The sequence below is a fragment of the Cebus imitator genome, unplaced genomic scaffold (genome assembly GCF_001604975.1).
Source record: "Cebus imitator isolate Cc_AM_T3 unplaced genomic scaffold, Cebus_imitator-1.0 Scaffold87, whole genome shotgun sequence".
Lineage (NCBI taxonomy): Eukaryota > Metazoa > Chordata > Mammalia > Primates > Cebidae > Cebus > Cebus imitator.
Genome location: NW_016107402.1, coordinates 5,949,632 through 5,962,709, shown reverse-complemented (window position 1 = coordinate 5,962,709; position 13,078 = coordinate 5,949,632). Strand labels below are relative to the sequence as shown.

The 13,078-nt window shown below is 46.0% G+C and overlaps 1 protein-coding gene and 1 non-coding gene across 2 annotated transcripts in view; one reads left to right on the top strand and one right to left on the bottom strand.

Annotated features, from left to right (window-relative positions):
* PTAFR (platelet activating factor receptor) overlaps positions 1-13,078 on the top strand; it is a 32,736-nt gene that overhangs the window by 14,783 nt on the left and 4,875 nt on the right. The gene's annotated exons all lie outside the window — the stretch shown is intronic.
* On the bottom strand, positions 9,461-9,523 carry LOC119472159. Its single transcript, XR_005201271.1, has one exon. It is a non-coding gene; the product is annotated as a U7 small nuclear RNA (small nuclear RNA).

The window sequence follows — 13,078 nt, the reverse complement described above, 5'->3', positions numbered from 1 at the left end:
TTTTTGAGACAAAGTCTCGCTCTGTCACCCAGGCTGGAGTATAGTGGTGTGATCTCGGCTCACTGCAACCTGTCTCTTGGGTTTAAGCAATTATCCTCCTGCCTCAGCCTCCAGAATAGCTGGGATTACGGGCACCCACCACCATGCCTGGCTAATTTTTGCATTTTTAGTGGAGAGGGGGTTTCATTATGTTGGCCAGGCTGGTCTCGAACTCCTGACCTCAAGTGATCCACCTGCCTCAGCCTCCCAAAGTCCTGGGATTGCAGGGGTGAGCCACCACGGCCAGCCAAAAGATTCTGATACAGGAGATGTTGGATGGGGCCCAGGATTCTGCATTTCTAACAAGGTTGCAGGTGGTGCCAATGTTGCTGGTCCAAGGACCACAGTTTGAGTCCTGAGTTTGCAGAGGGCTCTGCCTTGTGTGGCAGCTGCTCTGTCTGGGGAGCAGGCAATCCTGCCGTTTGCTAGGTGTTTGTTCACCCGAAAAATGTTTACCAAACTTTTGCCCCAGCCAAGCTCCCTGAGTACAGGGGACGGGGAGAGGAATTGGAAACGCCACTCTCTGGTCCGGGCCACCACCATCTCTGACCTCCAGAATGGTCTTGCTGTTTCCATGCTTTCTCCCTACTATCTATTCTCTACCTGACAGCTAATGCGAGTCCGATCATGTTGCTTCCCTGCTTAATGACATTGCAGCGGCTCTCTGATACTCACAGAATAAAATGCCCACTCCTTACTATGGTTCAGGAGCAATCTGGAGCCTGCTGTCCTCTGATCACATCCTACTCTTCCCATTTCTCACTCCCTAGGGCCACACCCACTTTTCAGCTTCTTGTTCCTACTTCGGAACGTGATGAAATAAATTACTCCCACTACAGGCCGTTTGCACATGATACTCTTTGCCTGAAAAAATCCAGCTCTTCCCTTTACTTGTTCCATTTTTCTTTTTTAGAGTTCAGCCAAGGGGAGACACAGATTTTGCAGGTTACTGAAGCTTACACAATTTGAAGGGACCCTGCCTTTGAAGATACCAAATTACTAATATACAATTAGGTAGAGGGCCCAGGAGAGAGCTTTAAAGCTTAAGCTTTATTGACTGCATGGTAAGGCTGTCTCTGGTTTTGTTTATATGTCACCTCCTCCAAGAAGCCTTCCCTGGCCATTCTACTTAAAACAGCCAACGGCTGGGTATAGTGGCTTATGCCTGTAATACTACCACTTTGGGAGGCCAAGGCAGAAGGACCACTTGAGCTCAGGAGTTCAAGACCAGCCTGGGGAACATAGTGAAACCTTGTCTCTATTTATTACAAAATAAAAATTAAAAAAAAAGCCATCTACCTATCTTCATGTTACTATGTTTATTTCCTTTATTAAATTCATCACAGTTTGAAATTATCATGTCACTCCACTTATTTTTGACTGTTTCCCCCAACTAGAATGTAAGCCCCTTGAGAGCAGGAACCTTGTCTATTTTGTTTCTGCAGACTCCCCAACACAGTGGGGATGTCAATAACTGTAAGGTGAATGAATGGACACTGTCCCTGCCTCTGGATGGCAGAGAAGATACATAGAGGCAATTTCAGTGGGATAAAGAGCCATGAGCTACGGAAGTCCAAAGGATGGGCACTTAACCAGGCCATGGGTGGAGCCGGGTGTGCAGGAGGCCAGGAGGCTTAGAAAAAGCTATTCGGAGGAAATGAGGTCTAAGCAATCTCAAAGAATGTTCTAGTAAACATCCAGGCAATGACAAGGAAGGAAGGGTTTCTTGGCAGAGGAAACAGCATGAATAAAGTCATGAAAGTCCAAGCTCTCAGGCTCAAAGGAGACTCAGCTGTTTACATTTTGGGTGATTTCAAGGGTTCTACTGAGGCAAAGATACAGCGATAGGCACTAAGTTTGGATTGGGGCCAGGGAGTGGGAGTCACATGGGGGCTAGGAACCTGGGACTGGACAGAAGGCAGCAGAAGTAGGAAGAGCCAGGATGACAGGTACTGGCGGCACCAAGTGCAATGGCTTTGAGCCAAGCAGGAGCTCCACCAGGACTCCCTCACTGATTCTGGTCCTATATCTGGAAGGAAGAGGCTACTCCTGCTGGGCCTCTTGTGGGGGCCGTGTGGACTGGGAAGGCTCTGATGTCAGTATACAATCTCCTGGGTTGGGTTCCTGGGAAGCCAACTTTGAAACAGAGATTAGCATGCAGGCACAATTTTCCTGGAATATTTTATTTTCGTGTGTGTGTTGTGGGGAGGTGGGGGCAGGTGTAGAGATGCGGTTTTGCTATGTTGCCCAGGCTGGTCTTGAATTCCTGATCTCAAGTTATCCTCCTTCTTCAGCCCCCCAAAGTACTGGGATTACGGGCATGAGCCACCATACCTGGTCTTCCTGGAATTTTATTTTTTTTAGATGAAGTCTTGCTCTGTTGCCCAGGCTGGAGTGCAGTGACAGGATCTCTGCTCACTGCAACCTCCACCTCCCGGGCTCGAGCAATTCTCCTGCCTCAGCCTCCTGAGTAGCTGGGATTACAGGTGCCCGCCACCATACCCGGCTAATTTTTTTGTATTTTTAGTAGAGATGGGGTTTCACCATGTTGGCCAGGCTAGTTTCATTTGTTTACCTGAAATGACCTGCCTGCTTCGGTCTCCCAAAATGCTCACTACACCCAGCATTTTCGGAGTATTTTAAGGCAAATTCTAGCTCTCGTACAATTTCATCTATCAACCCTTAAGTATGCACATCTAGTAGCTAAGGAATTTAAAAATACAACCACCATATTATTATCCTCTCTAAGGAAATAAATGTTACCTTTTTAATACCATCTGTGTTTGAGTTTTCCCAAATGTCTTTTTAAAAATTCTTTTGTGTGTGTGTGTGTCTGTGTGTGTGTGTGTGTGTGTGTGTGTGTGTGTGACAGGATGTTGAGGCTCTGTTGCCCAAGCTGGAGTGCAGTGGCATAATCACAGCTCACTGTAGCCTCCAACTCCCGTGCTCAAGCAATCCCCCTGCCTCAGCTTTCTTGAGTAGCTGGGACGAGAGGTGTGCACCAGCACACCCAGCTAATTTTTAAAAATTTTTATAGAGATGAGGTCTTGCTATATTGCCCAGGCCAGTCTCAAACTACTGAGCTCAATGAATTGTCCCACCTTGGCCCCCCAAAGTGCTGGGACCTCAGGCATGAGCCACCACAGCTGGCCCAATTGTCTAGAAACTATTTTGTACAGTTGGTTTATTTAAATCAGGATCCAAGAAAGGTCCTCACACAGCATTTTGTTGCTCAATCGAACTTCTTTTTTTTTTTTTTTGAGACGGAGTTTCACTCTTGTTGCCCAGGCTGGATTGCAGTGGCATGTTCTTGGCTCATTGCAACCTCTGCTTCCCGGGTTCAAGCGATTCTTCTGCCTCAGTCTCCCAAGTAGCTGGGATTATAGGTGCCTGCCACCATGCCCAGCTAATTTTTGTATTTTTAGTAGACACCACACCTGGATAATTTTTAGTAGAGATGGGGTTTCACCATAGTGGTCAGGTAGGTCTCGAACTCCTAACCTCAAGTGATCTGCCTGCCTCAGCCTCCCAAAATGCTGGGATTACAGGTGTGAGCCATGGCACCCAGTTCAACTGAATTTCTTGAATGAGGATTTAACATTCCCCTTCCTTTCCTATCACTCACTCTTCAATCCATGCCTGGGCAACTGCTCTCCCTCTGATCACATGATCGATCACATGAGATTGATTTCCATGTTGTCACATCCAGTGTTTGCCTTTCTGTCTACATGGTTATTCATCTCCCTGTGGCCATTCACACTGTTGCCCACGTCTTCCCAAGCTCTTGAAACTTTCTTCCTTTAGGCCTTCAGCATAGGACCCTCCTTGTCTCTGACTGTCCTGTCTCTGCCTCCTTCACAGGTTTCTCCTCCTCTGACAGCTTCCTTGATGTTGGGCTCTTCAGGGTTTAACCCTCGTCCTCTTGGGTATTTCACAGGCACCCCAAATGGGATATGTCCTCACATGAATTCATCCTCCCCACCCTCGTGCTGTTCCTCCTCAGTGTGTTCTCCATGAAGACAGATGCCACCATGGCCTCCTCATCTGGCCCAGAAACCTGGCAGTTGTCTTTGATTCCCTTTTTCTCTCAACCAGTATCCCATCCGTCACCAAGCTCTGTCCATCTGGCATCCCAAATAACTCTCACAACCATCCATTTCCCTCCATCTGCTCTGCCACGGTGCAGTCCTCTTGGGGCCCTCCAGATGATTGCATTTGTCTCTTTGCTGTCTCCCTGACGCTGGTCTGATTCCCTCCAGCTCATTCTGTGCACAACGGTCAAAGCCATCTTCCCCAAATCCAGACCCTCTCTTGTCCCTTCCAAGCTCAAGATTCTTCAATAACTCCCATTATCTGCAGAGTAAAGTCCTAACTCAGAATAAAGTCCTGACTCCTTATGTTGCAGGAAAAGCCACTGGCAGAACCCCTCAGACACCAGAGTGAGGCAGGAAGAGGCTTTTATTCAGCTAGCTGTGGAGCATCCATTGACTTGTGTTTTAAAAAAAAAAGCTGAGTCCCACAGCTAGCTGAATAAAAGTCTCTTCCTTCCTCACTCCAGCATCTGAGGGGTTCTGCTGGCGGCTTTTCCTGCAACATTTCCAAGGTGGATGATCCCAGTCCGCTTCAGTCCAGCAACCCTTTTGCCAGGTTGAACAGAGCTGCTTCTTCCTTTCCTGAGGCCCCGTGTTCCAGACATTCCTGCTTTTTCCTTAACTGAGGGCACTTATCCTTCCAGTGTCCTATTGCACTTGGACTGACCTCCAGGACCCATCTTGAGTTGGCTGATGCTTATTTTTGAAGGCTTGTCACTTCTCAACTCCTTAGACTTGAAGTTTTAGCCAAACCAAATGTTTCACGTTCCTTTAGAACAAGGCGCATCTTTGCCTCTTCTTCCAGCCTCTGCCATGCAGTCCCCTCTGCCTGTTACTCCTCTCTCCTTGCACTATTAAAGTTAACTCCTTCTGCATAGGCAGGAGGTCTCTCCTCACCCTCAAGTCTGGGCTAGGGGCAGCTTCTCTGAATCCCTATTACACCTGAAGCTTCCTTCATTATAGCACCTACTGCTTGTCTGTTTCTTAATCTCTTTCTCCTGCAAAAAGGCCTGTGAGCAGCTCAAGGGCCAGGGCTGGGTCTGTTCTCTGAGGCTTCAGTGCACTGCTCAGATTCTGGAGCTATGAGTGCTTATCCAATGAATGCATGAATGAGCAACTGAATGAGTGAATTAGACTAGTCTCTATGTGTGTTCTGTCCACATGGTGAGAAGGTCTTTTTAAAAAATCAAAATTAATGCCAAAAAAATTTATGATGAACAAAGTACCAAAATTTTAGATGAAGACAGTATCATAATAGTGCCAGACAGAGTTGTATTAGAGCCTGAGGCAGGAGGGAAGAATCAGTAATACTCCTTTTTATTTTTAAAAAATATTGCATTAAAGTATTATTTATTGGCCAGGCACAGCAGCTCACGCCTGTAATCCTAGCACTTTAGGAGGCAGAGCGGGGCAGATCACTTGAGGTCAGGAGTTTGAGACCAGCCTGCCAACATGGTGGAACCCCATCTCTACTAAAAATACAAACATTAGCTGGCCATGATGTGATGCCTCATCTCTACCAAAAAGACACAAAAATTAGCCTAGTGTGGCTACTTGGGAGGCTGAGGTGGGAGGCTGGCTTGAGCCCAGGAGGTGGAAGTTGCAGTAAGCTGAGATTACGCAACTGCACGCCAGCCTTAGTGACAGAGTGAAACCCTGTCTCAAAAATAAATAAAGTAAAATATTATTTATCTTGATTACTGAGGTTTGGCGTCTCCTTAACTTTTGCACCAAGTGAATGCCTCACATGTTTCATTCTAGTCCTGGCCCTGGCAGAAAGGCTTTCTCAACAGGCCTGGGCAGGCAGGGTGCAGGGTTTAGGATGTCCTGGGTTGGGTCCTCTGGCTGAAGAGTTTCCAGAGAATCCAAACCCAAGAAGAGGAAGGCACTTTGTGTTGGGCAAGGGTGGCGGAGACATAGGGACCTGACTTCCCCAAAGACCCAGAGTGAGCACCATGCTCTGCCCAACTGTGGGCTGCCCCCAGCCACCCACAGGCAGGGCTAGGCCAAATATGCCTCCATGCCCTGGGAACAGGACCCCCAAGGCAAGAGGGTATAGCCTGGGATAGAAACAAGGCCAGTCCTGGATGAACTTGGCATCTTGGGCTCAAAGGAAGGGTGGGGTGCTGAGACGTGGAGTAGCAGTATTCAAATCTTCTGGTCTCAGGGTCCCTTTGTATCCTTTAAGATTATTGCGGGTGCCAAAGAGCTTTTGTTTACGTAAGTTGTCTCCAGCAATACTTACTGTACCAAAAATGAAAACTCAGACATTCTAAAAATTTTCATTTTTGAACAAAAACACCCCAATAGTAAACTCCTTCCATGTTAACATAAATAACACATTTTTGTGAAAAACAACTAGATTTTCTAAAACATAAACAATTTAGGGAAAAAAGTGGCATCGATTTACATTTTTTATACGTCTCTTTAATGCTGGCTAAATAGAAGACAGTTGGATTCTCATATCTGCTTCTGCACTTAGGCTTCTGTGACATGTTTTTTGGTTGAAAATGTGCCTTCACACAGATATGTACTTACAAAGGGAGGAATCTTTTAATGGCTTTTTCAGATAATCGGTAATACTCTTCTTTTTTTTTTTTTTTTTTTTTTTTTTTTTTTTTTTTTTTTTTTTTTTTTTTTTTTTTTTTTTTTTTTTTTTTTTTTTTTGAGGGAGTCTTGCTTTGTTGCCCAGGCTGGAGTGCAATGGCATGATCTTGGCTCACTTGAACCTCTGCCTACTGGGTTCAAGTGATTTTCTTGCCTCAGCCTCCCAAGTACCTGGGCTTATAGGCACCCACCACCATGCCTGGCTAATTTTTAATGTTTTTAATAGAGGTGGGGTTTTCCACCATACTGGCCAGGCTGGTCTTGAACTCCTGACCTCAGGTGATCCACCCGTCTCAGCCTCCCAAAGTGCTGGGATTACAGGCATGAGCCACCACGCCCAGCCGATACTCTTCTTTGATATGATACCAAAGTCCCACAAATAGTAGTTTCTTAAAGGTTTGTTGTAATGTAGAAACTAAATTATGTCAACGGACTTTTTCGTTTTGAGACAGGGTCTTGCTGTGTTGCCCAGGTTGGAGCGCAGTGGCACAATCACAGCTCACTGCAGCCTCAACTTTTCAGCTCAAATGATCCTCCCACCTCAGCCTCCCGAGTAGTTAGGACCACAGGCATGCACCACCATGCTCAGCTAATTTTTGTATTTTTGGTAGAGATGGGGTTTCACCATGTTGCCCAGGCTGGTCTCAAGCTATGGGGCTCAACTAATCTGCTGCCTTGGCCTCCCAAAGTACTGGGATTGCAGGTGTGAGCCACTGTGCCCATTCTCAATACACTTTTTGTAACCTCTTAATACTACATTGAATTGGTCTGTCTTACCACTTGAGTGGATCTTTCACCTATGTATAATTTTGAGACATCATGTCTTGCTCATTTGAAAACATTGGTTCACTGAGTTATACAGGTCTTCTAAATGTCAGCCTTTTAATACACAATATCAAAAAATTGCATCCATTAATCTCTCCACCAATTTATTTTTCTTTTTTTTGAGACAGAGTCTTGCACTGTCACCTGGGCTGCAGTGCAGTGGCATGATCTTGGCTCACTGCAGCCTCCACCTCCCATGTTCAAGCAGTTCTCCTGCCTCAGCCTCCTGAGTAGACTGGATTACAGGCACCCGCCACCAAGCCCGACTACTTTTTTGTATTTTTAGTAAAGATGGGGTTTCACCATGTTGGCCAGGTTGGTCTTGAACTCCTGACCTTGTGATCCGCCTGCCTTGGCCTTCCAAAGTGCTAGGATTACAGGCATGAGCCACTGCACCCAGCCAATCTCTCCACCAATTTCATCAGATGTTAGGTATTAGAAAGCTGTCAAGCTCATACTGGCAAATACAATTTTTCCAAAAATTTCTCTCTCTCTCTCTCTTTCTCTCGGTCTCTGTTGCCTAGGCTGGAATGCAGTGGTGAAATTATGGCTCTCTGCAGCCTTGAGCTTCTGGGCTCAATCCTCGGCCTCCTGAGTAGCTGGGACTACAGGAGTGCATCACCATACCTGGCTAATTTAAATTTTTGTAGAGACAGGATTTTGCCATGTTGACCAGGCTGGTCTCAAACTCCCGGGCTCCAGCAATCTGCTTGCCTTGGGCCCCCAGAGTGTTGAGATAGCAGGCATGAGCCACTGTGCCTGGCTGAAAGCTCTAATTTTGTCATTGTCAACAAATCTCAACAGTTGTTTCCCTTGAAGAAACAGGCTCTCTTCATTCATATTTAAGGAAGTGTCTGCCAGATACCCAAGTCTGAAAAACCATCATAGCTTGTCAGTCAGACTTGTTGTTGTTTTGAGACAGAGCCTTGCTCTAACGCCCAGGCTAGAGTGTGGTGGCAGGATCTTGGCTTACGGCAACCTCCGCCTCCCAGGTTCAAACTATTCTCCTGCCTCAGTCTCCTGAGTAGCTGGGATTACAGACATGCACCACCATGCCCAGCTAATTTTTGTGTTTTTAGTAGAGACAGGGTTTCACCATGTTGGCCACACTGGTCTTGAACTCCTGGACTCAAGTGATCCTCCCACCTTGGCCTCCCAAAGTGCTGTGATTACAGACGTGAGCCACCGTACCCGACTGGTCAGTCATTTTTTTCTAATCATGATCCAGAAAAAAAGTTTAGCTCACAGCTGTAACAATCTCAGAGGTGTTTTTCCTAAAGCCCACTTTAGGTTTGCAGCAGAAGTGTTTCATGAATATTTCCTGTTTACAAAGATATGTATTCAAGATTTAATGAACTGCATCATTTCCTTGCTTTATTGAAGACCTTTTCTTCTTTTCTCTCTCTTTTTTTTTTTTGGTAGAAATGGGTTTTCTCTGTGTTGGTCAGGCTGGTCTCATACTCCCGATCTCAGGTAATCCACCTGCCTCGGCCTCCCAAAGTGCTGGGATTACAGGCGAGAGCAACCATGCCTGGCCTATTGAAGACATTTTAAAGTGAAGTTGACCACTCTCCCCCCACGCTCAGTCTGGGTTGTGAAGGATACAATGACTCCTGGTACAGTTCGGTGTTGCTGCCCTGATTTGTACTAAGAAGCCAGTGCTTTTACTCAGCTTTGCTTTTGTACCACTAGTGCAAATGTCAATACAGTAGGAAAGGAAAATAATATATTGGTATTATTATGAAAATAGTTTTGGCCTCATAGATTCCCAAGTCTCCACTTCCATAGGCCACCGTGTGAGAACTATTGCTCTGGAGCTTTAGAATCAGATGGCAGTACTACCTCTGGGATGGAAAGGGTCCCAGCACAGTGGAACTTAGTAATTTTTTTGTTGAGGGGATGGCATTTTGCAGTAAAAACCAGAAAACCTGCTAGACAATTCCAAAAGAGCTACAACATAGCTGAGCGTGGTGGCTCATGCCTGGTCCCAGCTACTCAGGAGGCTGAGGCAGGAGGATCTCTTAAGCCTGGGAGGTTGAGGTTGCAGTGAGCCAAGATGGCACCACTGCACTCCAGCCAGGATGACAGAGTGAGACCCTGTCTTAAAAAAAAAAAAAAAAAAAAGAATAACAATGATTTATTGGCAATAATAAAATCTACATTTAAGGCAGATAAACTACCACCACACTCAATGGAGCAAAGCACAAAAATTTTCTCAGTAAACAAAATTCCAGTTAGAGCCAATTGCTTCTTTAAACATACCTGTAAGTTTGTAAGTATCTTTAGGCTTCTTCATGTGTTTTCATTGCTGTGGCTCTGGAAGGGATGGGCGTAATTAACAAGGCTGTCACCCATTCCTTCATCTTAGCGCTAGAAACACACAGTATTGAAGAGATAGAGAAGGTCCTAGCTCTCTTGGTGTTCACAGTCGAGTGAGGAAATGTTCATTAATCACACAAATATCAATATGATTACAACTGCGCTAAGATTTATGAAGTACAGGGAGTTTGGAGGAGTAGGAGATGCTAACTTGGTCCCAAGTCCAGCAAAGAGGAGCAGTGAAATTCAGCTGAAGTCCAAAGCATGAGTTGCACTTGGTAGGGTGAAAGTGGGGAGTAGGGCCGGGCGCAGTGGCTCACGCCTGTTATCCCAGCACTTTGGAAGGCCAAGGTGGGCGCATCACAAGGTCAGGGGCTCGAGACCAGCCTGACTAACATGGTGAAACCCTGTCTCTACCAAAAATACAAAAATTATCTGGGCATGGTGGCCAGTGCCTGTAATCCCAGCTACTTAGGAGGCTGAAGCAGGGGAGTCATTTGAAGCCGGGAGGTGGAGGTTGCAGTGAGCCGAGATTGTGCCATTGCACTCCAGCCTAAATAAAAAATGAAGAGCATTTAAAGCAGCGAGATGGGTGGGTATTGTGGAGGCTCCTAGGCAGGAAATGTATGGACAGGTTTGAAGGTCCATCTGGGAAGTCCGTCCTGGCCAGAGCCTGATGATAACGACACATGAGTGAGGGTAGAGTGGCGGCTGGAGGTCAGGGCCAGGGCCGTTTGGTAAGCTTATTTCCATTCCTGGAAACCACCAAGTTCTTGCCTCAGTTGTGGACCCACGCGGAGCCCTCTGCCTGGAATGTTCTGCTCTTGTTCCTCCTTCAGCCTCAACTGAAATGTCACCTCCTTTCTAAGGAGATCTCTTTTTGTTCTCCGTATCAGCACCCCTTTTTATTTGTATAACAATCGTGTTTGTTTAAATTGCTTCTGTCTGTCTCTCCCAAGAGATGTAAGTTCTCTGAGGGCAGGGCCCTTTTGCTGGGTGTTCGCCCTATAGCTCCTGTGCTTAGCCATGTGCCTTACATGCAGTTGGTGCTCAGAAATATTTGTTGGACTGATATGTGAAAGAATAGAGCTGCATCTGACATCTTGGCACCATTCTTTAATAGCTGTGTGATCTTGCACAAGTCACATAACCACTCTGTACTCAGTTTCCTATTCTGTAACATTTTACTTCCTATTGCAAAGTGTTTGCGTGAGACTCAAATAAGATAGTACCTAGCAGGGTACCTGGCTCTAAAGAAGGTGCTCCAAGTGTTGTCTTCCTTGTGTCTCACTCCCTTTTTTTTTTTTTCTGAGACAAGATCTCATTCCATCACCCAGGCCGGAATGCCAGTGGCACAATCTCGGCTCACTGCAACCTCCACCTCCTGGGCTCAAGCGATCCTCCCACTTCAACCTCCAAAGTAGCTAGGACTACAGGCAAGCATCACCATGCCTGGCTAATTTTTTTTTGGGGGTAGAGATAGGGTTTCGCCATGTTTCCCAGGCTGGTCTCAAACTCCTGGGCTCAAGCATTAGTCTGCCTTAGCCTCCCAAAGTGCTGGGGTTACAGGCATGAGCCACTGCTCCTGGCCTACTGTGCTCTTTTTACTACGCTATTAGCTATGATGAGCTGGACCTCGCTCAGCCCCAGCTGAGTTCTGGCTTCCCATCCTCCTCCCTGCCTGCTGCTTCCCTGAGTCACGCATTGCAACGTGAACAACAGGGGAACTCCAAGAAGCTTACCATGACAGCAGTAGTGGGAGGAACAAGAGGGGAGGGAGCAACTGTTTATTTTTCTTTGAAATGAAGTCTCACTATGTTGTCTAGGCTGGCCTCAAACTCCGAGGGTCAAGCGATCCTTCTGCCTCAGTCCCCTGAGTAGCTGAGACTACAGGGGTGCGCCACCATGCCTGGCTAATTGTTTTATTTATTTATTTATTTATTTATTTTTGTAGAGACAGGGGTCTCACTGTGTTGCCCAGACTGGTCTTGAACTCCTGGACTCACTCAGTACTCCCACCTCGGTCTCCCAAATGCTGGGATTACAGGCATGAGCCATTGTGCATGTCCTTACATTGTATTTTCAAAATTGTAAATTATTAAGATAAGAAGTGCCCTTTAAAGATTCAAACACATAAAAGTATAAAGTAAATAAACTTCCAACTAAGCTACCTCACCTTCTCAGAGGTTACTTACCATTGTCAACTGTTTGAGGTGTATCCTTCTAGATCTTCTATTCAAACACATATAATGGGCTCAAACCAAATATTTTTTGCAACTTTTCTGTTTTTTTTTTTATTTATTATTTATTTATTTTTTTTTCACACAGAGTGTTGCTCTTGTCACCCAGGCTGGGGCATAGTGGCTTGATCTCGGCTCACTGCAACCTGTTCTCCTGGGTTCAAGTGATTCTCCTGCCTCAGCCTCCTGAGTAGCTAGGATTACAGGCACCCACCACCACGCCTGGCTAATTTTTGTAATTTTAGTAGAGTGAGGGCTTCATGATGTTGGGCAGGCTGATCTCAAACTCCTGACCTCAGGAGGTCCACCTGTCTCAGCCTCCCAAAGTGCTGGGATTACAGGCATGAGCCACTACGCCTGGCCAGTTTTGTTTTGTTTTTGATTAACACTGTATTCCAAGGATACCTTTCCAAATCAGTACAGCCATATCTAATACATCCTTTTAAATGATGGCTACTATTTTATTCTCTGGGTGACCCTAATATTATACTTCTATATTTTCCAGACCTTTGATGAGCACATAAATTATTTTAAAATGTAGGGCATTTTACCATAAAAATTTTTATTTCAAATCTCATCGGTAGAAAAGTATCCAAATTTTGGCCCTGAGTTATCGCTCCTGCCTGTAATCCCAGCACTTTGGGAGGCCGAGACGGGTGGATCACGAGGTCAAGATTTCGAGACCATTCTGGCCAACATGGTGAAACCCTGTCTCTACTAAAAATACAAAAATTAGCTGGGCGTGGTGGCACGCCCCTGTAGTCCCAGCTATTCTGGAGGCTGAGGCAGGGAATCACTTGAACCCAGAAGGTGGAGGTTGCAGTGAGAGGAGATCGCGCCACTGGACTCCAGTCTGGCAACAGAATGAGACTCTGTCTCAAAAACAAAAACAGAAAAACCAAGAAATAGAAGTTCTCCTTATAAGACAGGCTACAAACACTGGAAGGATGAGTCACA